This window comes from Equus asinus, chromosome 18 (assembly GCF_041296235.1).
Source record: "Equus asinus isolate D_3611 breed Donkey chromosome 18, EquAss-T2T_v2, whole genome shotgun sequence".
NCBI classification, from domain to species: Eukaryota; Metazoa; Chordata; class Mammalia; order Perissodactyla; family Equidae; genus Equus; species Equus asinus.
Window position 1 is genome coordinate 7214801 of NC_091807.1, and position 23550 is coordinate 7238350.

A 23550-nucleotide genomic window follows, 5' to 3' on the forward strand; every position below is an offset into this window, starting at 1 on the left:
CACTGCCCTAAAAATCTGTGCTCCGCCCATTCATGCCGCCTCTCCACTCTAAGTCCCAGTCAACCACTGATCTTTTTACTATCTCCATAATTTCGTCTTCTACAGAATGTTGTATCGCTGGAATCATGCACGATGTAGCCTTTTCAGACTGGCTTCTTTCACCAGTAATATGCATTCAAGATTCTTCCATGTCTTTTCATTTCTTTTCTAGTGCTGAATAATATTCCGTTGTCTGGATAGACCACAGTTTGCTTATCCATTTACCAGTAAAAGAACATCTTGGTTGCTTCCAAGTTTTTGGAAATCATGAATAAAGCAGATATAAACATCCATGTGTAGGTTTTTGTGTAGATATAAGTTCAATTCCTTTGGGTAAATACCAAGGAGCACGATTGTTGGACAATAAAGGTAAGAATCTGTTTAGCTTTGTAAAAAACTGTCAAACTGTCTTCCAAAGTGGTTGTACCATTTTACATTCCCACTGGCACTGTATGAGAGTCCCTGTTGTCCACATCCTATCCATCATTTGGTGTTGTCAGTATTCCAGATTTGGGCCATTCTAGGTATGTAAGGGTATCTCATTATTTTAAATTGCATTTCCCTGATGACATATGATGTAGAGCATTTTTTTTATTTGTTTGTCATCTGTATCTTTGGTGAGGTGTCTGTTATATGATTGTATTTTCTCTTCTTTTTTAGCATATCTGTTATACTTCTTTTTTTACTTCTTTTGTTGGTTGCCTTAGAGTTTGCAATATATATTTACATCTAATCCAACTCCTCTTTCATATAATACTATACAGTTTCATGGGTAATGTGAATACCTTATATAACAAAATAATCCTAACTTCTCCCTTCCTTCCATCCTTCCCCCATCTCTTATATCATTGCTATCATTCATTTCACATATATAAGCACACGTAACTATACATTATGTAAACATATATGATATATACATGTAAGATATATACATAAGATACATAATTGAATATATTTTAACTATTATTATTTTGAACAAACTGTTATCTGTTAGATCAATTAAGAATAACAAAAATAAAAATTTATTTTACCTTCACATGATCCTTTTTTGATGCTCTTACTTTTATTATAGTATTCAATTTTCTAACCTTTATTATTTTATTTCTCTCTAAAGGATTTCATTTAACATTTCTTGCAAGGTAGATCTACTGGCAACAAATTTTCTCATTTTTTGTGTATCTAAGAAAGTCTTTACTTCTATTTATTTTTGAAGGATTAATTTCACAGAGTGCAGAATTCTGGGTTGGTGGTTTTGCTCTCACAACACTTTAAATATTTACTCCACTCTCTTCTTGCTTGTATGATTTCTGAGAAGTCAAATGAAATTCTTTTCTTCGTTTCTTTATCAGTGAGGTATTATTTTCCTCTGGCTTCCTTCAAGATTTTCTCTTTGTTTTTCATTTCTGTAGTTTGAAATTGATGAGCCCACATGTAGAGTTTTTGGTATTTATCCCACTTAGTGTTCTTTCGGCTTCCTGGACCTTTGGATTGGCATCTGAGATTAATTTGGTGAAATTCTCAGTCACTATTTTAAATATTTCTTCTGTCCCTTTTCCTCTTTCTTTCCCTTCTGCTATTCCCATTACGTGTGTGTTACACCTTTTGTGACTGTCCACAGTTCTTGGATATTCTGTTCTTTTTTGTTTTTCTTCTTTGTTTTCTTTGCTTTTCAATTTAGGAGGTTTCGTATTGGTATACCCTCAAACTCAGATATTCTTTCCTCAGCCATGTCCAGTCTGCTAAGAAGCCCATCAAAGGACTGCTTCCTTTCTGTGAGAGTGTTTCTGATCTCTAGCATTTCTTTTTTTTACCTTAGGATTTCTAAATCCCTGCTTATATTGTCCATTTATTCTTGCATGCTGTCTACTTTACCTGTTAGGGCCCTTAGGATATTAGTCATAGTTGTTTTAAATATCCAGCCTTTATTTCCAACATTCCTGCCGTATCTGGTTCTGATGCTTGCTCTGTCTCTCCAAATTGTGTGTTTTGCCATTTGGTATGCTTTGTAATTTTTTTTTTTTTTTGATAGCCAGACATGATGTACTTTGTAAAAGGAACTGCTATGAATAGGCCTTTAGTAATGTGGTGGTGAGGTGTGGTGGAGGGGAAGCAGTTTTTTAGTTAGCCTATTCCTCTAGGCTGTGCACTTCACAGGTGTTTTCAGGATTTTTTCTCCCTTCTTAGGAGGTACAGAATGGCTAGAGTGGCTGGAGGTGGGTATTTCCCTTCCCCCAGGTCAGTTAGGTTCTGATAGTACCCCAGCAGGTTAGGCTCTGTTTAACTTGTGTCCCCTGAGGGCAGGCCTGGTTAAGAAGAAGAGTGCTCATTCGTATTTCAGAATGGTCCCTTTTCCCCTCCCCTTGCCAGAAGCAGGAAGAGAGTTTTCTCCAATATTACTGTGAAAGCCTGGTTGAGCTCCTGAAGGTAAAACTCACAAAAGTGTGAAGGCCCCCCTATGACTCAGTCCCCCTGGAGTTTGTAACTCTCTGATTTGCCTATACTGAGCCTCCAGCAATTTCTCAATTACAGTTCAGGTTTTCCCACGTGGGCACTGGTTCTCCTGGGATTTCCTCTTCTGAGTTTCCGATCCAGATAAGGTGTGACTCCTTGTATTCATCTGTCTGTCTCTCCAGTCTTGAGGGCAGCAATTTGTCTGGTATCCTCACCTCTCTTATGGACCCAAAACGAGTTGTTGATTTTTCACTCTGTTCCACTTTTAACTTGTCATTCAGATGAAGTGGTGACTTCCACCCTTACATGTGAAACTGGTAACTGGAATGCCCTACTATCTCTTTGTAAGCACAGGGTTAGTCAAAATCTTCATCTCTCAGGAGTCGAGGGATCTAGAGTGCACAGTTAGCTTACATTTTGGGTCTCTGGCTAACGTATTACTTTGCAAAAGTCAACTGAAACCTCTGGCTATGAAATTGGATGTTTGTGTATTTACTAATAAATATATACAATATTTTCCTTAATTAAATGAATAAAAAGAAATGTATAACTTTTTGGGAAAAAAATGTATCCTTAATAATATAAAAATAATTCCCATACAGCTATACACCGAGACAAACTCCCCGAAACCAGGATTAGTCAAATAATCACCAAGTTTTTTTTCCTTTTATTCTTCCTTTCTTTCTGCAATCCATCTTTCCATTTTAAAACCGTTTTTTTCATGTGATATTGTTAGAGATCTTGCTTTATTTTGGTCTAAACAATTTAAAAATGTTCCCTAGCATCATTTATTAAATAGACGTTCATCGCAAGTGGTTTAATTCTAAACTTTATCACATATATAAATTCTTTCTAATGTTCATTTTTGAAGATTGTTGTCTGTGTGAATTATCCTTTTCCTAAAGTAGCTCATTTTTAGAATTATTCTATCTATATTGTATATTTACCACATAGAAGAATAAGTGCCTTGATGTTTTCAGATTTGATTATTTTCAACTATCTGTTTCTCCATGTTAACATTAGATTATGACTTCTTACCTAGAGTATCGTGCTATATGTTTTTAACTTTCCATTTATTTTGTTTAAATATTTATTATTCATTTTTCAAATTGTTGAAGTGTGGTCTGAAATTTATCCACACAATTCTAGTTGGGAAATTGGCACTAACTGGCACTTTTTCACTTTACTGTGTACATTATGAGTGTTACTAAATATTATATTGATTCTCAAATATTTATTCTTTGTTAGTTTTTACATTATATAATTCAGTTTCTTCTATATTTATTTTTGCTTATTTTTTGCCCAAGATTCAAAAGGTGTGTTAAAATTTCATTCTATTATGCTATTTGTCTAAATTTTTTCTTTCACTCTTTACAATTATTTTTCATTAGCCTGATAACATTATTCAGTATTGTCTTTATGACTCATATTTTCTTTATGAACTACATCTATCTCAATATATAAAAAATATTTTGTACTATGTACCAATTTTTATTTTAAATTCCTCTCGTATTACTATTTCATCTTGTATTTTATGTATGTATTCATTTGCCTCACTTTTGACTTTTAAAATCTTTTTGTGCCCCTTGATTTAGACATATCTTTTGATACTATCATATTTTCTCTATTTTGTTTTGATTATCTTTGTCATTGAATTGGAGAATGTGCTCACATGGGCTGTTGGGAATTCTGGAAAATTACAGGCACAGATATTTTTCAAGAACAACTAGCCATAGATTCTGCTTCCTCCTCTGGGAAGATAAGGTGGCCTTATTTTGTCTGAATTTCGTTCAGGAAACAGGACACAACAATATTTATAAATAATCCCTTAAAGGGAAGCACTTAGCTGTTTAGTACAAGTTCTTCTAGGATCATAATTTAAATACCAAAAGGTATGGTAACAACTGAGATTTCCAAATGTGTGATAGCTGCATGTCCTTGGCAACACTTAGGGACTGTGAAACCAAGAGAAACTACTCTGGATTATGTTCTTTCTGTTCCTATCATATGTGGCCAACCTACTTCTCAAATAACAATATATTATTATACTATTTTATTTTTAAATTAAAGACTATGTAAACACACAATGGTTGAACATGAAAGATTTCTTCCTGCCAATTAGGAAACTGCAGATATTTTGCTTTATTTGCATTTACTAAAATCACTTAAATGTTTGGCTTTGATCCTGTCATTTTATCTTTTCTTGCTATTTCATGGCTTGTAGGGATATTTTTATTTGGCTCTTGTCTTCTTCTCCTTCTCTTCTTCCCCATCCCCTTCTCTTTGCTTCTTCACCTCCTGCTTCTGCAAACCTAGTAGGTACTACCACCAATTTTTACTTGTTCTAGTGGTCATCTGTAATTACTTTTATTACCATTATGAATCAATAGCAATTATTGATACAATAAGATCATTACATTGACTAGGAAGTGGTAGAAGTATGAATTTAATGTAGATTCCAATAAGGCAAGGATGCACACTGTAACTTCTACCATAACAAGTAAAAACAAAAATACTACCAACTCAACAACAAGAAAACAATAATCTGATTAAAAAATGGATGAAGGACTTGAATAGACATTTCTCCAAAGAAGATATGAAATGGCCAATGAGTACATGGGAAGATGCTCAATATGATTATCTTTAGAAAAATGTAAATCAAAACTACAATGATATATCACTTCACACATTAGGATGGCTATTCTCCAAGAAAAAGAAAATAACGTGTTCACAAAGATATGGAGAAATTGGAAGCCTGTGTATTGCAGGTGGGAATATAAATGGCACAGCTTCTGTGGAAAAGAGTATGCCAATTCCTAAAAAAATTAAACATAGAATTACCATATGACCCAGCAGTTCCATTTTTGAATATATACCGAAAAAATTAAAAGCAGGGAATCAAAGAGATATTTGCGCATCCATGTTCATAGCAGCATTATTCATAACAGCCAAAAGGAGGAAGTAATCCGTGTCCACTCATGGATGAATGGATAAGATAAATGTGGTATAGGGGGCTAGACCCATAGCATAGTGGTTAAGTGCAGCGCTCTCTGCTTTGGCAGCCTGGGTTCACAAGTTCAGATCCCGGGTGTGGACCTACACCACTCCTCAGCCATGCTATGGGGGCAACCCCCATATAAAGTGGAGGAAAGTTGGCACAGATGTTAGCTCAGGGATAATTTTCCTCAGCAAAAGAAAAGACTAATGTGGTATATACATCCAATGGAATCTTATTTAGACTTAAAAAGGAAGGAACTTATGATATATGCTGTAACATAGATGAACTTTGAAGACAATATGCTAGCTGATTACACTTACATGAGGTACTTAGAGTAGTCAAAGTTAACTAAAGTAGTCAAATTCATAGAGACAGAAAGTAGAATGGAGCTGGCCAGGGGCTGGAGGAGGGGATAATAGGAGTTATTGATTCATGGATACAAAGTTTCAGTTTGGGATGATGAAAAAGTTCTGGAGATGGACGGTGGTAATGGTTGTACAAAAATGTGAATGTACTTCATGCTACTGAACTACATATTTATTTAAAAAGTACATTTATGTTTTGTATATTTACCACAGCAAAAAAATTTCTTGTTTCTAATAATTTAGGTAGAGTTAGATAGATGGCCATAGGCTGTAGCCAAATTTCTGGTATCCAGCAAAAAGGTAATTTTTTTTTACTTCTGGATGGAAGAAAAAATTTTTGATACCTCAGCCTTCTTTTCAGAAAATGTCATTGCGAAATTAGGTTTTAAGCAGTCTTTTGTGAATTCCTTATTGAAACCATGGGTGAAATGTGTCAATCACACAATGCATCATTTCTGTGGCTTTTCTTGACCCAGCCAATTCCAATTCCTAACGTTACAACTCTGGACGCTTCATGCTCCTGTCTTCCTCTTCTGTCATTTATGATAATGATAGTGGTAAAATGAATATTTAAAAGTAGGAATAAAGGGCATTGAGGATCAAAATCCTCTTAGCCACCTTGAAAAGCAGTTTCCATTTTTCTACTGGTAAAGACTCCATTTCAGAAGCAAATGGTGCATAAGATTTTATTGTCCCCAAAGCATCCTTCCAGCCATAGCTCTTACTCTCCATCAAGAGTTAAAGCATGTATCTTCATCAACTACACTGGATCTGTAAGATAATAGTTTGGTTTGGCGTGCCATAAGTTATTCTACTTTTCTGACACGATATATTTCACAGTGTAAAGTTGTGAAGAGCTGAGTCATAAAATTTGTATAAATTTGTTTCTTTCTTGATAGTTTTATTTGAATGCATATTTGTTTCACAATTAAGCTGGAAGGAACTACCTGCCTGTCACGATTTATAAAATAGTTAGTACAAAATGAATGCTATTTTGTTACAATAATTTATTCTCAGTACTTTTGATATTTACCCATTATTTATCTTTAACCCTGTTTTCAGAGTGCATGTTACATGTCAGTATTTTGAGAGGAATAGCTGAATGTGAATAAATTCTTGGGCTTAGGAAAAAATGAACACTTCTTATTTGTATGAAGATGCACTGCATTTAAGGCATGATCTTGACAACTCTACTATTAACTCTTGAAAAAACTCAGACAGCCTAAGATGTTCTGTAGGAATACCCTCACGTTCTTATCTTTTAATTCACTGAAAATATACAAATGGACAACAGGCACATGAGAAGATGTTCACCATCATTAACAATCGGGGAAATGCAAATCAAAACTACAATGAGATATCACCTCACTCTAGTCAGAATGGCTATAATTAAGAAGAAGGAAACAATAAGTGTTGGAGAGGACGTGGGGAGAAGGGAACCCTTATACTCTGCTGGTGGGAGTGTAAACTGGTGCAGCCACTGTGGAAACCAGTATGGGATTTCCTCAGAAAATTAAGAATAGATCTACCATATGATCCAGCTATCCCACTGCTGGGTCTTTATCCAAAGAACTTGAAAACACAAATGCATAAAGATACATGCACCTCTATGTTCATCACAGCATTATTCACAATAACCAAGACCTGAAAGTAACCTAGGTGCCCATCAAGGGATGAATGGATAAAGAAGATGTGGTATATATACACAATGGAGTACTACTCAGCCATAAGAAATGATGAAATCTGACCATTTGTGACAACATGGATGAAACTTGAGGGTATTATTCTAAGTGAAATAAGTCAGAAGAAGAAAGTCAAATTCCATATGATCTCACTCATAAGTAGAAGACAAAAACAATGACAAACAAACACATAGCATCAGAGTTTGGATTAATGGTTACTAGAGGGGAGGGAGGAGGGTGAAAGGAGTGATTAGACACGTGTGTGGGATGGATGGTAATTAGTCTTTGGGTGGTGAACATGGTGTAATCTACACAGAAATCTAAATATATTATGATATACACCTGAAATTAATATAATGTTATAAACCAATGTTACTACAATAAAAAAAGTTCTTTCATCAGTAAAAATAAAACTTTATTTTTTTCTAAAAACAAAACTGCATTCTATAAATCCAAATAACTTTGGTGGGATAGCCACATGTATTTATTTATCCATGAAAGTATGTCTCCTACACATCAATCCTCATCACCAATATGACCCAATATGTGGGATATATTTTAATACTCTCCTCTATTCATATGCATTTGTGTTCCTTTCCCTTTGAGCAAACATTACAATAAATCAATCCACAGTTAAATTGAAAAAGACAACAATAGATTATTTGCTATCCTTTAGTAGCAGCATTTTAATCCTGTAACAGGGTGTTTGTTTATTTTCCTGGGTTTGCAATGTCTTCATCCAGAGGAGTTAATCCTCTGATAGAAAGTGAAGGCAAAACCAGCTGTCTTGTTGAACCAAGAGAATTGGCATCCCTCAATTCATGGCACATGGGTAGCTGTCACAGTCTTGCTTCCCACTCTGAAGCTTCCTTTCAAAGAGAAGTAGCATTAATATTCTCCTGGTAGAGTTATTATCACCCTCCAATATAATATACAAATGTGCCATCTTTACTAGTCTGAGTCTGTAACAATACCTTGGACACCTGTAGGAAAGCTTACCTTCGCACACTGAGGAATGAATCTGATTTGCTGTATAGAGATGATTATGTTTTCCTATTTTTTGCTTCACTATCATTTAAGTCTAAAGCCATCACATATCCTCCCTGTCATTTTTATGTAGGAAATCCTCGGTGATAAGGTGACAGAGTTTGACAACCCATTTACCTCCCCAGTTACTATCTCTCATTCTGCTGAATGCTCAGTCTTTATGGTGGAGATATGTAGGTAATTGCCTCTTTCTTGAAGATTTCAAGATAATCTTGCAGGTACTGGACAAAAATTCACAAATAAAAACTAGTCCTAAACACCCGTTTCTCTCAATGTTACTTTAGAATTATACCTTTTATAAATGACTCTTTTTTTATTTTTATATTGTACAAGTAGATACAGACTAATAGGTGAGAATCTTCACAAAACTTTGAAGTCAGTATATCCAAAACATTTGCAGTTATAAATTAAAAGTAATAATAATAATAATAATCAGTAAGTTGGAAAAAGATAGAAAATATTCACTTTATCCTTATCATCATCATTTCCTAATAAGATTACATGTGTTAACAAAGCATGCAACTTACAAAGCTTTATTAGTTTCTCTCATTGTAAAGTATTTAATCATATAGATCTGAAATGTAGATACTCTAAATGGCACATCATTTTAAATATATCTACATATTTATTGTCTAAACAGATTACTTAATGATAAAGCAGCTTCAAGGTAAAACTGAAAATGACTGTATTTCTATACTTAGATCTTTATTACATGTCACATGTTTTTCTAGTCATATACCAATCATAGCATTTATGGTAGTTCACAGAATCTCAAATTCAGTTGCATCTTAAACCCAGATTAAATTTTTTTCCTTTGTGATCAAAATAATTGGACCAACTCTTCTTTTGCCTAAATTAGCTCATGATTTAGGATAATCTAATGTTAAAATAATCAAGTCAGTTGTGTGAAAATTAAATCCCACTGTTAATGTAACTTTTAGATAAATTAAGAAAAAGATTCTCACTTGTCAAGAAAAACTAAGTTTATAAGGTTTGTTTTGGGGATTACAGCTCAAAAGGGTTTCTCCATGCTGAGAAAGAAAGAAAATATGTTTCTACTATAAATATGATTTTAAATGCTTAAGATATTTGTGTTTTCTTTGATATGTGTGTTTTATCAAATGTTTTATTTTTTTAATTCCATGAAGGAAATATTATTATAACATTGCAATGAGCATAACTTAGAGTTCTCATTCAACTGATGTCTACTTTGAGAATTGCCCATCACCTGATAAAACTGGTCCTGGTCTCCCATATTTATAAAATAAATACAACCACTTGTCTTTTCCCACCCTACAATCAATCACCCAACTGGAACTGATAGGTTAGAAACTAGAATCAAGATAAGCCAGTCAGATTGTCTCTCCAAGTAAATTCGAATCCTGCTATGTAATGCTAGGTCCCATGAGTGAGAGAGCAGAAGGTAAAGATAACTTTGGTTATAGTGACATTAAAAAGAGAGTCAAAGAGGTGACATCAGCATCATGGCAGAGTGAGCTTTCTCCATAAACTTTCCTCTTTAAGACACAACAAAAAGTATATTCATATTCCAAAAGAGGACATCCACACAGCACAAAAGATGTCTGTGAGATCCATGTATCCACATGTTGGAAGGTGGAGGTGCTGGAGACCCCCTGAGGAAATAGAATGAGGTAAGAGAAAGCTTCTTTTCTTCCCAAGGGCAGTGACCCAGGGACTGTTCATGGCTCTGCGGAAAGAGTGGAGGCAGCAGCCCTTTGTGGGAATACCATCACTCTCTGACGTCCCTCACAGACTTGAAGAAAGCCCCACAAAGAGGTGACTAGCTATCGCAGGGGTGTCTCCATCAAGCTAACACCCCAGAAGAGCAGATAGCACTAGAAGAGCAAGAAGCCCCTGAGATCACACAAGAGAAAGAAAGCACTCCTCCCTGCTGCCAAGCACCCCACATCAGCAGTGGGGAGCTGAGCCACAGGTCTCAGGGGGCTCAGAATACACAGCTCTTGACTCGCACCAGTGGCCTCAAGTGGAAGCAGCAGTCAAATACCATGACAATGTGGAAGCACAAATCCAAGCTGATTAGGAGTATGAAAAAATATATTAAATTGCCAAGCCACGGGCCAGCCTAGTGGCACAGCAGTTAAGTTCACATATTCCACTTCAGTGTCCTGGGGTTCACTGGTTTGGATCCCAGGTGCAGACATATGCACCTGCTATCAAGCCATGTTGAGGTGGCATCCCACACATAAAGTAGAGGAAGCCAGGAAGATGTGCAAGGATGTTGGCTCAGGGCCAGTCTTCCTCAGCAAGAAGAGGAGGATTGGCAGCAGATGTTAGCTCAGGGCTAATCTTCCTAAAAAAAGAATATTGCCAGACCAGAATGAAAACGACAAGTACCCAGAAATCAATCCTGAAGACACGGAAATCTATAATCTAAATGACAGAAAATTCAAAATAGCTGTCATAAAAAAACAATGAGTTAAAAGAAAATGCAGATAGTTCAACAAATTCAGCAGCTACTACACAAAAAGATTGAAACTATAAAGGAGAGCAGATCAGAAATATTGGAGATGAAAACTACAATGGATGAGATAAAGGAGAATACAGACTCCCTGAACAATAAAACTGATATTATGGAGGAACGAATCAGCATGTTGAGGACATAAATATAGAAATGCTTCTGGTGGAGAAAGAAAGAGAACTAAGACTAAAAAGAAATGAAGAAATTATCTGAGAAATATCTGACTAAATTAGGAAATGCCACATAAGGATTATAGATATTCTAGAAGGAGAAGAGAAAGGGAATGGAGCAGAAAGTTTCTTCAAAGAAATAATAATGGACAACTTCCCAAACCAGGGGAAGGAGATGAAAATGCAAGTTAAAGAGGCCAGCATATCTCATAACTATATCAATATAAAGAGACCTACTGCAAGGCATATAGTAGTGAGGCTGGCAAATTAAATGAGAAAAAATACTAAGGGCAGCAAGGCAGAGGAAAATAACTTACAAGGGAACCCCAATCAAGATTTCATCATATTTCTTAGCAGAAACCTTACAGGCTAGGAGAAAGTGGAATAACATATTCAGATCTCTGAAAAACAAAAACTTCCAGCCAAGAATACTCTATCCAGCAAAAATATCCATCAGATATGATGGAGAAATAAAAACTTTCCCAGATAAACAAACACTAAGGGAGTTCATTGCCACAAGCCCCCTCCACAAGAAACTCTCAAGAAAGCCCTCATACCTGAACAAAAAAAGAAGAAAGGGGTTACAAAGCCCTGAGTAAGGACCTAAATAGATAGACAAAATCAAAACATTGTAGCTATCCATCAGAATAGGTCAGCAAATACTCAAGTATAACATTAAACATAAAGGGAAGGAAAACACCAAAAATAGAGTCTTGTCATTTTAACCACAAACTCACAACACAAGGCAGAATAAGATATGACAGAAACAACTTAGTAGGGGAAGAGGAAAGGGATGGAATTGGATCAGTCTAAGGAAATAAGGGTTATCAGGAAATGGACTATCTCATCTATGAGATTTTGCATAAAACTTCATGATAACCACTAAACAAGTAGAACAGAGACACAAATAATAAATAAGGAGAAAACTAGCATATAAATCTACTTAACTGAGTTGGTAGTCCGAAATGCACAGAACGATAAATAAAGGATATACAAGAGAACTGGAAAACGAGTGATAAAATAAATGGCAGCATTAAGCTGCCATATATCAATAATCACTCTGAATGTAAATGGATTGAATTCTCTAATAAAAAGACACAGAGTGGTGGGTTGGATTAAGAAATGAGACCCAAGTATATGCTGCCTCCAGGAAATATATTTCATCTCCAATGACAAACACAGACTTAGAGTGAAGGGATGGAAGATGATACTCCAAGCTTACGACAAACAAACGAAAGCAGTGTTGCCATACTTATATTTGACAAGGTAGACCTCAAGACAAAACAGGTAAAGAGAGACTAAGAGGGGCAGTATATAATAATCAGAGGAACAGTCCACCAAGAAGACATAATACTTATAAATATCTATGCATCCAACACAGGAGCACCAAGGTACATAAGGCAACTATTAACAAAACCAAAAGGAGATGTTAACAACAACACAATAAAAGTAGAAGACCTCAACACTCCACTCACATCAATGGATAGATCATACAGACAGAAAGTCAACAAAAAAACAGGGAATTACATACAAAACTAGACCTGATAGATTTAATAGATGTATATATAGAACACTCCATCCAAATACAGCAGATTACAGATTCTTCTCAAGTGTGCATGGAACATTCTCAAGGATAGACCATATGTTGAGAAGCAAGGCAAACCTCAGTAAATTTAAGAAGATTGAAATAATTACAGGCATCCTTTCCAACCATAATGTTATGGCACTGGAAATTAACTACAAGAAAAGAACTGAGAAAGGGGCAAAGATGTGGAGACTAAACAATATGCTACTGAACAATCAATGGATCATTTGAGAAATTAAAGGAGAAATCAAAAAATATCTGGAGACAAATGAAAGTGAAAACATACTATGCCATTTCATATGGGATGCAGCAAAAGTGATCCTAAGATGGAAATTGATCACAATGCAGACTCACCTTAACACACAAGAAAAATCCCAAATAAGCAACCTCAAATTACACCTAATTGAATTAGAAAAACAAGAACAAACAAAACCCAAAGTCAACAGAAGGAAAGAAATAGTAAAAATCGAAGCAGATATAAATGAAATTGAAACAAAAAAGACCGTAGAAAGTATCAATGAAACAAAGAGCTGGTTCTTTGAGATGACAAACAAAATTGACAAACCCTTAGGCAGACTCACACACAAAAAAGAGAGAAAGCTCAAATAAATAAAATTAGAAAAGAAAGAGGAGAAATTAAAACAGACACCATAAAATACAAAAGATTGTAAGAGAATACTATCAAAAACTATATGCCAACAAGTTGGACAACCTAGAAGAAATGGATAAATTCTTAGACTCTTACAACCTCCCAAAGCTGAATCACTAAGAAATAGACTATCTGAATAGACCAATCACAAGTAAAGAGATTGAAAGAGTCTTTAAAAACCTCCCAGAAAATAAAAGTCCTGGACCAGGTGGCTCCCCTGGAGAATTCTATCAAACATTCAAAGAAGATTTAATACCTATCCTTCTCAAAGTATTCCAATAAAATTGGGGAGGATGGTAGACTTTCTAACACATTCTGCGAGGCCAAAATCACTCTGATACCAAAGCCTGATAAGGACATCACAAAAAAGGAATACTACAAGCCAATACCACTGATGAACTTAGACGCAAAACTCCTCAACAAAATATTGGCAATCTCAGTACAGTAACACATCAAAAAGATCATACACCATGATCAAGTGGGATTTATACCAGGGACACAAGGACGGTTCAACATCCGCAAATCAATCAATGTGATACACAACATTAATAAAATAAGGAATGAAAACCACATGATCATCTCAATAGATGCAGAGAAAGCATTTGACAAGATTGAACATCCATTTATGATAAAAACTCTTAAAATGTTGATAGAAGAAAAATACCTCAATGTCATAAAGGCCATATATGACAAACCCGCAGCCAACAGCATACTCAATGGGGAAAACCTGAATGCAATCCCTCTGATAACAGGAACAAAACAAGGATGCCCATTCTCTCCACTTTTATGCAACATAGTACTAGAGGTTTTGGCCAGAACAATTAGGCATGAAAAGGATTAAAAGGAATCTAAATAGAAAATGAAGAAGTGAAACTCCGGCTGTTTGCAGACGACATGATTTTATATATAGAAAACCCTAAAGAGTCCATTGGAAAACTATTAGAAGTAATCAACACTACAGTAAAACGCAGGGTACAAAATCAACTTACAAAACTCAGTTGCATGTCTATACTCTAATGAGGACCTAACAGAAAGAGAACTCAAGAATACAATCCCATTTGTAATCATTAAAAAAAAGAATAAAATATCTGGGAATAAATTTGACCAAGGAAGTGAAAGGCCTATACAATGACAACTATGACACTACTGAAAGAAATCAATGATGACATAAAGAAATGGAAAGGTATTCCATGCACGTAGATTGGAAGAATACAGTTAAAATGTCCACACTACCTAAAGCAATCTACAGATTCAATGCAATTCCAATCTGAATTCTAACAACATTCTTCATGAAAATAGAACAAAAAATCCTAAAGTTCCCCCCAAGTCCCTTACAGCTTGAACGGTTCAGTACTGAATGATGCTAGTGTTAACTTTGGGCAAAGAGCAGATAATTACAAACTAGATGTAAATCATTCCTTGACTTTTAATTTTCTTAAATGTTTTGATTTGTTAACACATTCAGTATTACAGAATTAAGTGCTATTCAGTGGTTACAGAATATGTGAGAATGTTCATGGAGAGCAATAGTGTTGACAATGTAGATGAGACAGAGAGCTAAGAGTTACAGTCTTTTTTCCTTCTAACATTCCTTGATAATTTTAATGTCACCTGCTAAAAGACAACAAATAAACCATTACTTTCTTTTCATAAATTCACCATTCAGAAAACCCTTTTCATGCCACATTGCTTCTTCTCTGTCATCCCGGCAGCATAATGCATTACAAGACCAGGAAAGAAATTATGTCACACTGGCGAGAATGTCAAGACTATTGAAGATTTAAAGAGAGGAGAGTGAACATATTGGAACCCAAGATTAGGTGTCCAGGGGCCATGACCACGGGAAGCAGCTGTGAGACTGCTATAAACATGAAGCAGTGACCACTCCAAAGGCTGTTGTTTTAGATGCACACACTAGCACTGAGTTTAAGTCTTTTTCAAAATATTTTTATTTTTCATCCTTGGACTTCATACTTTACGAACTGGTAAACTACTGGATAAGGAATACCATATCTCAACATCTAGTAGAAAACTGTATACTTCCAAGCCTTTTCTGGTTTACAAACACAAAATAATTTGCTTCTTTCAATTTTTTTTTTATATTGAAGTGAATGCATACTGAGATTCAATAACCAAAAGAATGGACCAATACATTTTCAAAGGGTAGCTACTCATTTGTCCATTATTGTTCTACAAGTGAAGCCTAGTTGCAGCATTTGTTGTTCAGTAGAACACAGGCATCCATCTTCTCGTTTGCCACCTTATCCCTTGAATCCAGTAAGCTTTGCCTCCTAATGTTACGGCTTCACCCCTGAGTATTCTACTCCATTTTCAACTGTTTTATTCATCAATTTTTCCTAGAATATTTTAGAACACCACATTTTTTACAACCATTTTTTTTAGATCCTAATTATTTTTTGGAGCTTACCTTTTTTCAGATAACTCCCAAATTTGTCTTTCTTCTTCCATACTTTTGGTCTTTTCAGGCTTCACTTTGAAAGGTTGCCCTGGAATAACTCATGCATGTAATAACTCAGCAAGGTGGTGGCTGAAGCATCCTCTCTATTTTTCTATCACTAAAGTCATAATTAATTTTACCCTATCCTTGACCTTAAAATCTACTCCTTTATAAAATAAATCTAAAACACATGACTTTTTCTTATCTCTCAATATGAGATTTTATTCAGTAATTTGGACAGTGTTAATTTCTTCTTGCCATCTGCCTTTCTTTCCTCTGCATTTTGGAACAGTAAAATGCAGTGTGCAGTCTGTGAATTACAATGAAATGAACCACCATATCCTGTAGTTTAGGTTAATACAATTCTGTATTCAGTTTTTACAGAGAAATTTAGTTACTGAAAAAACTTTATCCATTTTTAATACACACAAAAATCTTATGGTTCTGGGATGATCAGATGATGGTTTTATGGGTGTCGTTGTGATACTTATGCCCATCATGTCATTAAACAAGAAACTGTTGGCCTTTTTATCTTTCTCCTAACTGTTATAATCTTATCTGAACTCACCTTTCTTTCACTCAGTTTCATTTCGCCTTATGCCTTTCTCTTTGTTCTAATTTTTCTTTAGAAATTTCCTGTTTACATCCTTAACTTCTGTTAGTATTTTCCAAATTAGTGATATTAATTATATGAAAACTTAAGAGAATACAAAATTTAAGAGACTTTATATTAAACAGTCATGATTGAGAAACACATAAGCATTGAAAAATATACTGATGTTTTATAAAATTTTATATTATATGAAATATAAATGAAAATATCAAGGATATCAACTCTAATATGAAAATTTTCTACATTATTCATCTTCTTCCATGGCTTTGTTTGTTCAACGAACTTAAAAATCCTTTGTAATGTCTTGTTAATTATGTTTTCTACATTTAATAAAATGAAATGACATATTTAAGGCCACTGAGCATACGAAAACTCAGCAACAAGTCTAAGACTGTAATTGCTATAAAATAAAATGAAAGAAAGCTAGTGTGTCCACTACACAATACATTGATAATAATTCTCCAACTTTTTAAAGTAGGGGGTATAATATTACCTCTTAAATTCTGCATTTTTGTTATTGTGAGAAAAAAAAACGGAAAAATTGAATATAAAATTTAGTAAGTTCAAATGTTATGTAGCCAGATTCCTATTGTGTAGTATACATATGAAAAAAAAGTCATTACTAGAGATAAGATTTTACTATTAACTTTCATTTTGCTGTTTTTCTTCTAATAACATTGTCATAAAACTAGATTTTGTTCACCCCACTGACAGTAGCTATATCTGTGTATATAAAGAGAGTACCAGCTTAAATGATTTTTTATAAGTGGTACAGCATTAAATTGTTGTCTTCTTATAAAAAGAAGAGAAGTTATAATGCTTATAATTGCTGCGACAGTGTCAGACTGCCCGCCACGCTCCTCCTGTGTGTAAACTAATAAATGATACTGCTCTTTTTAACTTGGTTCAAGCAACTGCTGCGACTTTTAAAATGTGATATATCATTTTAAAGGTAAAGGAGAAGACGTTTTTATTATTTTAAATTAAAGGCGTTTATAAAGAATATCCTTCTGTCCCTCTGCAAAGGTTATTTGTTACGTTCTTGCTGTTATTGGAAAACAATAGTTGCACTCTTTCACATTTGTTTTGATCCCACTGAGCTACTTGTTGGAACAATAACGCTTTCCTGAGTCTCATTATTTGATGATGTGATTGTGATATTGGATTTCACTGAGATAATCAACATAAACATGACTGGAGTTTATGCATATTCTATACTCCTGCTGTTTTTAAAATGTCATAAAAATAAAAATTTTCCTTACAGTATGATGTTTCATTTAAAAATATACCAATATCAAGCACTTTTGAAACTTTTATTAAAGAATTTAAGAATATATTTTTCCTCACAATCAGGATCTACTCTAAACTCTCTAGATGTACAAGATTATATGAGATATACTATGCTCTGTCACACAGTTGATTAAATTCATGCATATGTCGTGATAGCAAATCACAGGTAGAAATTAACTAGATGTGTCATTTTATTTTGCTCGTGTCAACCTAAAAGTTTATACATTTAGACATGTGTATACTATAAACTTCTTTTTCCCTCATATCACCTATTTCTTATAGAACAGTACAAAGATGTACAGCTCATAAAGAATGTGGTGTCTGTCCATTAACTGTAACATTTTTCCATTGTGAATTTCCCTCTGTCTTAATGAGGAAGTATCACGCAAACCATCTGATGTAATTTTATGTCTCTAAATGTGTTGTCTAGGCACCTACAAGTATTCCCCAGAATTTTTATATCAATCCTTCTTGCCGACCCCCCCAATAAATTCGGTGAAACATACTTCAGATGGTAGTCTAGATTTTTTTCCATGCCACAGGTTTTTCCTAAAGGTAGATTGTCTTGATTTTAGAGAAAGAAAATAGGAAACTTTCTGCCACAGGTTTGCAGAGTTCCTTCCTTTGCTGAGAGAGGGGGGAAGCAGAAGAGAGAGAGAGGGAGTGGCTAGTGCAGTATGAAACTGATGCCAGAAAGGTTAGAACTGTACAACATCCGGTTACAAATGCCCACTAGAACAACATGTAAATATTCTATGATATTAACAATAGAACCACTAGGATGTATTACTGTATGGCATTTGCTGAGCAGTCTGTCAAAGTGACTAATGAACTCAGTTCATTGAGTGTTCCTTAAGTGTCTAATAACTCCAGGTCTGCAGGAGGCCTCCCCACTGTTTTGTCCCTGATGCTGCTTAGCTGTATCCCTGTGTCAACTTAGTTTTAAAACAGCTGCCTCTCCACAAGAAATTCAATCACCTCAAGACCTTTGTAGGAGTACTGAAGATTTTAGAAACAGCGGGGAGGAATCCCTGGCGTAGCAATCAGCATTCTGTCATCTGGCTCCCCCTCCATTGAGCTTTCTCTTAAACCCCTACCTGGCCCATGCCCCAGGTCTTAATTCTTCTCGTTTCATTGTACAGAGTTCCTTCTATCTTGCCTGGAATCCTGGCAGTCAGCCATCACTGGAGCTCTATATTTCAACCTATGGGCCAAGAAAGGTTATTAAGTCTTAGTCTCAACATTGGCAGGTGCTCCCTAAGAGAAATTATCAGGATGGCTCACTTGAACAAAAAATAATTTTGTTTAACTCTTTATATAAATAAATATTTGATTCAAAATATAGTTAGAATCTGATCTCTTCTCACAATTTCTATGTCACCACATTTGCAATATTGTGTTTTATAATAAGAAAAATATATATTTGGCCATCATCTCTGTTCCTGGCACAGAGCTCCTAAATCCCTTGGAATTTTCTAGTTGGTGAGACCACTAAAGGTGTCTTCTGTTATGTTAATGAGGTGACTTGGGCAGCCCACACATCACCTAAGGATGTGAGCTGATTTCCAGGCGAACCAATCATGTGATTGGTGGGTTGGAACTTTCAGTCCCACCCCCTGACCTCCAGGGAGTGCAGAGGCACTGGAGTTTGAGTTTAAGCACCAGTGGCCATTGATTTAACCAATCATGTCTATATGATGAAGCCTCCATTGAAATAAGGATGGGATTCAGAGAGCTTCTGAGTTGGTGAACGCGTGGAGATTTGGGGACAATAATGTGCTAGGAGAGGGCATGGAAGCTCCATGCATTTTCCCCATGCCTTGCCCTATGCATTTCTTCCATCTGGCTGTTGCTGAGTTATGTACTTTTATAATAAACTGGAAATTTAATAAGTAAAATGTTTCTCTGAGTTCTGTAAGCTGCTCTAACAAATTAATCAAGCCCAAGGAGGGGGTCATTGGACCTCCAATCTATAGCTAGTGGATCAGAAACACAGGTGAGAACCTGGACTTGCAAACTGGGTGTAAAGTGGGGGAATACAGTCTTGCAGGACTGAGCCTCTAACCTGTGGGATCTGATGCTATGCTCAGGTAGAGAGTGTCAGAATTGAGCTGAATTGTAGGACATCCAGCTGGTGTTGAAGAATTGCTTGGTATGAGGAAAAAACCACACAATGGAATTGGTGTCAGATCCCTAACATAGATCCAAGCTACCTTTTATCTCCCCTATGTGATTATAAACATCTCCTGACTGCTTGCTTGCTTCTACTCTCGCCTCTGAACCACACACAGCAACCTGTGGGTCCTTGAAATGAAGACAAGTTAAGTCCTTGTTAGGTCCAAGATGTTACTGGTATCCCATCTCACCTGGACTTAAAGAAAATACTTTCTCTGTTCTCATCCTCTTCCACTTCACCCTCGATTATGCCAACACGGCCTTCTTTTGCTCCATCTGACACATCAACCTGCTCCTTCAAGGACTTTGGATTTGCTGTTCCATTCCCTATAATGCTTTTCCTCAAGATATCTGCATAGCTCACTCTCTCTAACTTGTTTCATGCCTCAGCTCTAGTGTCATCTTAACAGTGAGGATTGAAAAAAATAGCAAGGAATCCCCCCTTCTTACCAGCAAACACACACAATGTATCCCAATCCCTTTTAAGCTGTTGTTTTCCCTCCATAACACTTATCACCTATCTTCTCATCATAACTGGTATCTTAATAAATGCCATTTAGGTACTGACTTAAGTCCCAGATTTATTTCTAACATAAAACATATTCTTGCAATGCATGCATACAACATGTATTTCATTCATTTATTCATTTATTCTGCAAATTGCTTAATTTCTGTTTGCCTCAGTTTATTCAACTGTAAAATAGAATAAAGTTTTAGCAGCTACTACTTATGATGCTTTAGATAGTATAAATTCAGAAGATATATTTAAGTAATTGGCTTAGTGCCTAGAATACAGAAAATTACCAATTGATATTAGCTATTGATCTTGTAATTTTCTTGAGGACAGGTAATTATATTAATAATATGGTAAATAAATAATAATATTCCCATGTCTATTAGTAGGTACTTTTAGGTCTTTAAGCAGAGCCTGAGATGGAAATTCTTATTAAGGAGATTAATCAGAGGAAAGCTTTCAGGAGAGGGAGTGAGGAACAGAGAATAAAGTAGGAGAAAAAGCTAAGGAATGTAGCGTCTGCTAGAGAAGAGCTTGAGCTTCATTCCCATAGGGAGCTCTGATCCACAAATTAGACCACAGAGTCCCACCCAGATGCAAAGGGGCCAAATTTTTGTACCTCCATGACAGTCAAACATGGCCACAGGACATGGAGGTGCTGGAAGTGGAGGCGCCCTGGCAAGGAGGCCCACCTTTGCCTGAAAGTGATCCTCTCAAGAAGAGAGCAGCTGTGAGTTGCTAGCAGTCAACATTCAGAACTGCTGAAGGATGCTAATGGGATCTGGCTAGACGTTTTTAGAGGACGTAAATTGTACTTTTTTTCTTGGATAACAAATACACAACTTGAAATGGATTTGAGCCAAATTGTGCCATAAGCAGATTTTCTTTAAGTGGCTAAATAAAATTTAAAAAGCAAGTAATAATACAAGAAAATGCTCCTGGGCCAGGACCAACAGTACAGAAGAATAGTATACAACTACCTGGAAAATACACCGGTTTTGTGATAGTGCAACTTTGAAGCATGTATTGTTGACTGTCCACAATTCACAACTCCGCACGTCAACAACAACATGCTGAGAGTTCCTAAAGAAAACTACTGAAAACCCAGATGTTCCCTCATTTGGCCAACTCCAAGTTTCATGCAGAATTGCTTAGATGTATCCAGAGTAAGACACATGCAGCATGTTACTTGATCAATTTTTGAAAATAAGGTTTCAGGACGATGGCAGTAACATAAGGGAAGAAACATCCACTACAGCTTCCAAAATTTTATCATAATTTCAGAAATTAAAGATACTAGTTGCAGAGTTTGAAATTTGTTCACAAATGGCTCCATATGTGATTCAGTAGTGATCATTCATGTCCTTTCCATTTTCTTTCTACCTGGTAATTGAACTCCAGTTTTAGATTGGTGGTCACACTCAATTTTGTAACCTCCTAGGAATCTCTGAAACTTGTAGAGCATGCTGTGGGGTGATGATTGATTTCTTTTGTTTGTTTATCTGAAATTTCAAGGAGATTAACAGAAGCAATGTCAGATTCAAATGAAGCTTTATTGCTTCAAGTGAAGGAGCAGCAATTAGATTGTTGTCTAAGAAGATTAACACTCCGAACCCCTACCTGCTTCAAATACTTACCACTAAGACATGCAACTATAGATTGTAGGGAGCTGAAACAGCAGCCAAAACAACCTCGACCGTTGATAAAACTTCTCATCCTTGAATTATACTTTCTGTTGAATCCATCTGCCAATAATCATGCTCTTCTGTTACTTATTGCCCAAACATATGCTGAATAGAATAAATTTTAAAGATTTTGATGCTCCATGTTAAAATATGATACACTGAAAAACCTTTAATGATTAAATTGTCAACAAATGCAAGGCAGACCATAAAGAATCTGATGTGGCAAATAAATAATGGAAATAGTCTCTGGGTTATTGAGAAATCAAGACTATGTTTTAAAAGGTCCATTTTAAATAATTAAAAGTCCATTAAGATTTAGCACCTCCTGTACTTCTTCCATCTCAAGCTCAGCTCTTTAGTCTTATAGAAATGGATGAGATGAAAAGGGTTTTAATAGGGAAACTTACAATAGTTTGTTCTCTGTATATTTCAAATCACTTCCATATAGATGGGCATTCTTTATCTGATTTACTGGTCAACAATTCACACTAAAGAAATCTATACAACTGTCCTCTCAAAATACACACACAATTAATAGTAGGAGTGACAAAAGGAAAAACATCAGTATAATTATATACACACACTTGATAGGATTATAATAAATATTTTCTAAGTACTGAATTAAAAGTGGCTACCTACACATAGTACCTTATAGCAAGGTTTCTCAACCTTGGCCCTACTGACTTTTGGGGCCACATAATTCCTTATTGCGGGAGGCTATATTGTGCATTGTAGGGTATTTTGTAACATTTCTGACCTCTACTCTCTAGATGCTGGTAGCACCCTTCTCCCCAAGTTGTGACAACCAAAAATGTCTCCAGATATTGCCAAATGTCCTGAGGGGGGAAAAATCCCAAACTGAGGACCACTGTCTTATAATAATATGACATGTCTGATGATAGATTAAAAATCATGCTCATTATTGAGAATGCAGAGACAAAAAGAGACTCAGTACTCAGCAATATTGCTGTTTATGACAAGGCTGTGGGAGACTCTTCGGGCAGCTGAAGGTACAGCCTTGGGCAAATTAAAGAGTCAAAGAAGGCAGGGTAATGGAGAAGGCACATGAGAGGATGTCAGATCTACTCTCCCATGGGCTAAACAATGTGCAACCCAACTACCCAGAAGCACCTCTGAGACAAAGAAAATAAGAAGCCTACCTGCATTCACAGGGTTTGATACCATATTATGAGCAATATGCAGACAACTTAGAAAGCAGTCTTCATTATTTTTATATGTATAATCATAACATCACTGTCCTCCAACGACTCCTGCATGGTGGACCACAGTCTCTGGGGACCACAGTCTGTGAACTCACAGTTGTAATGT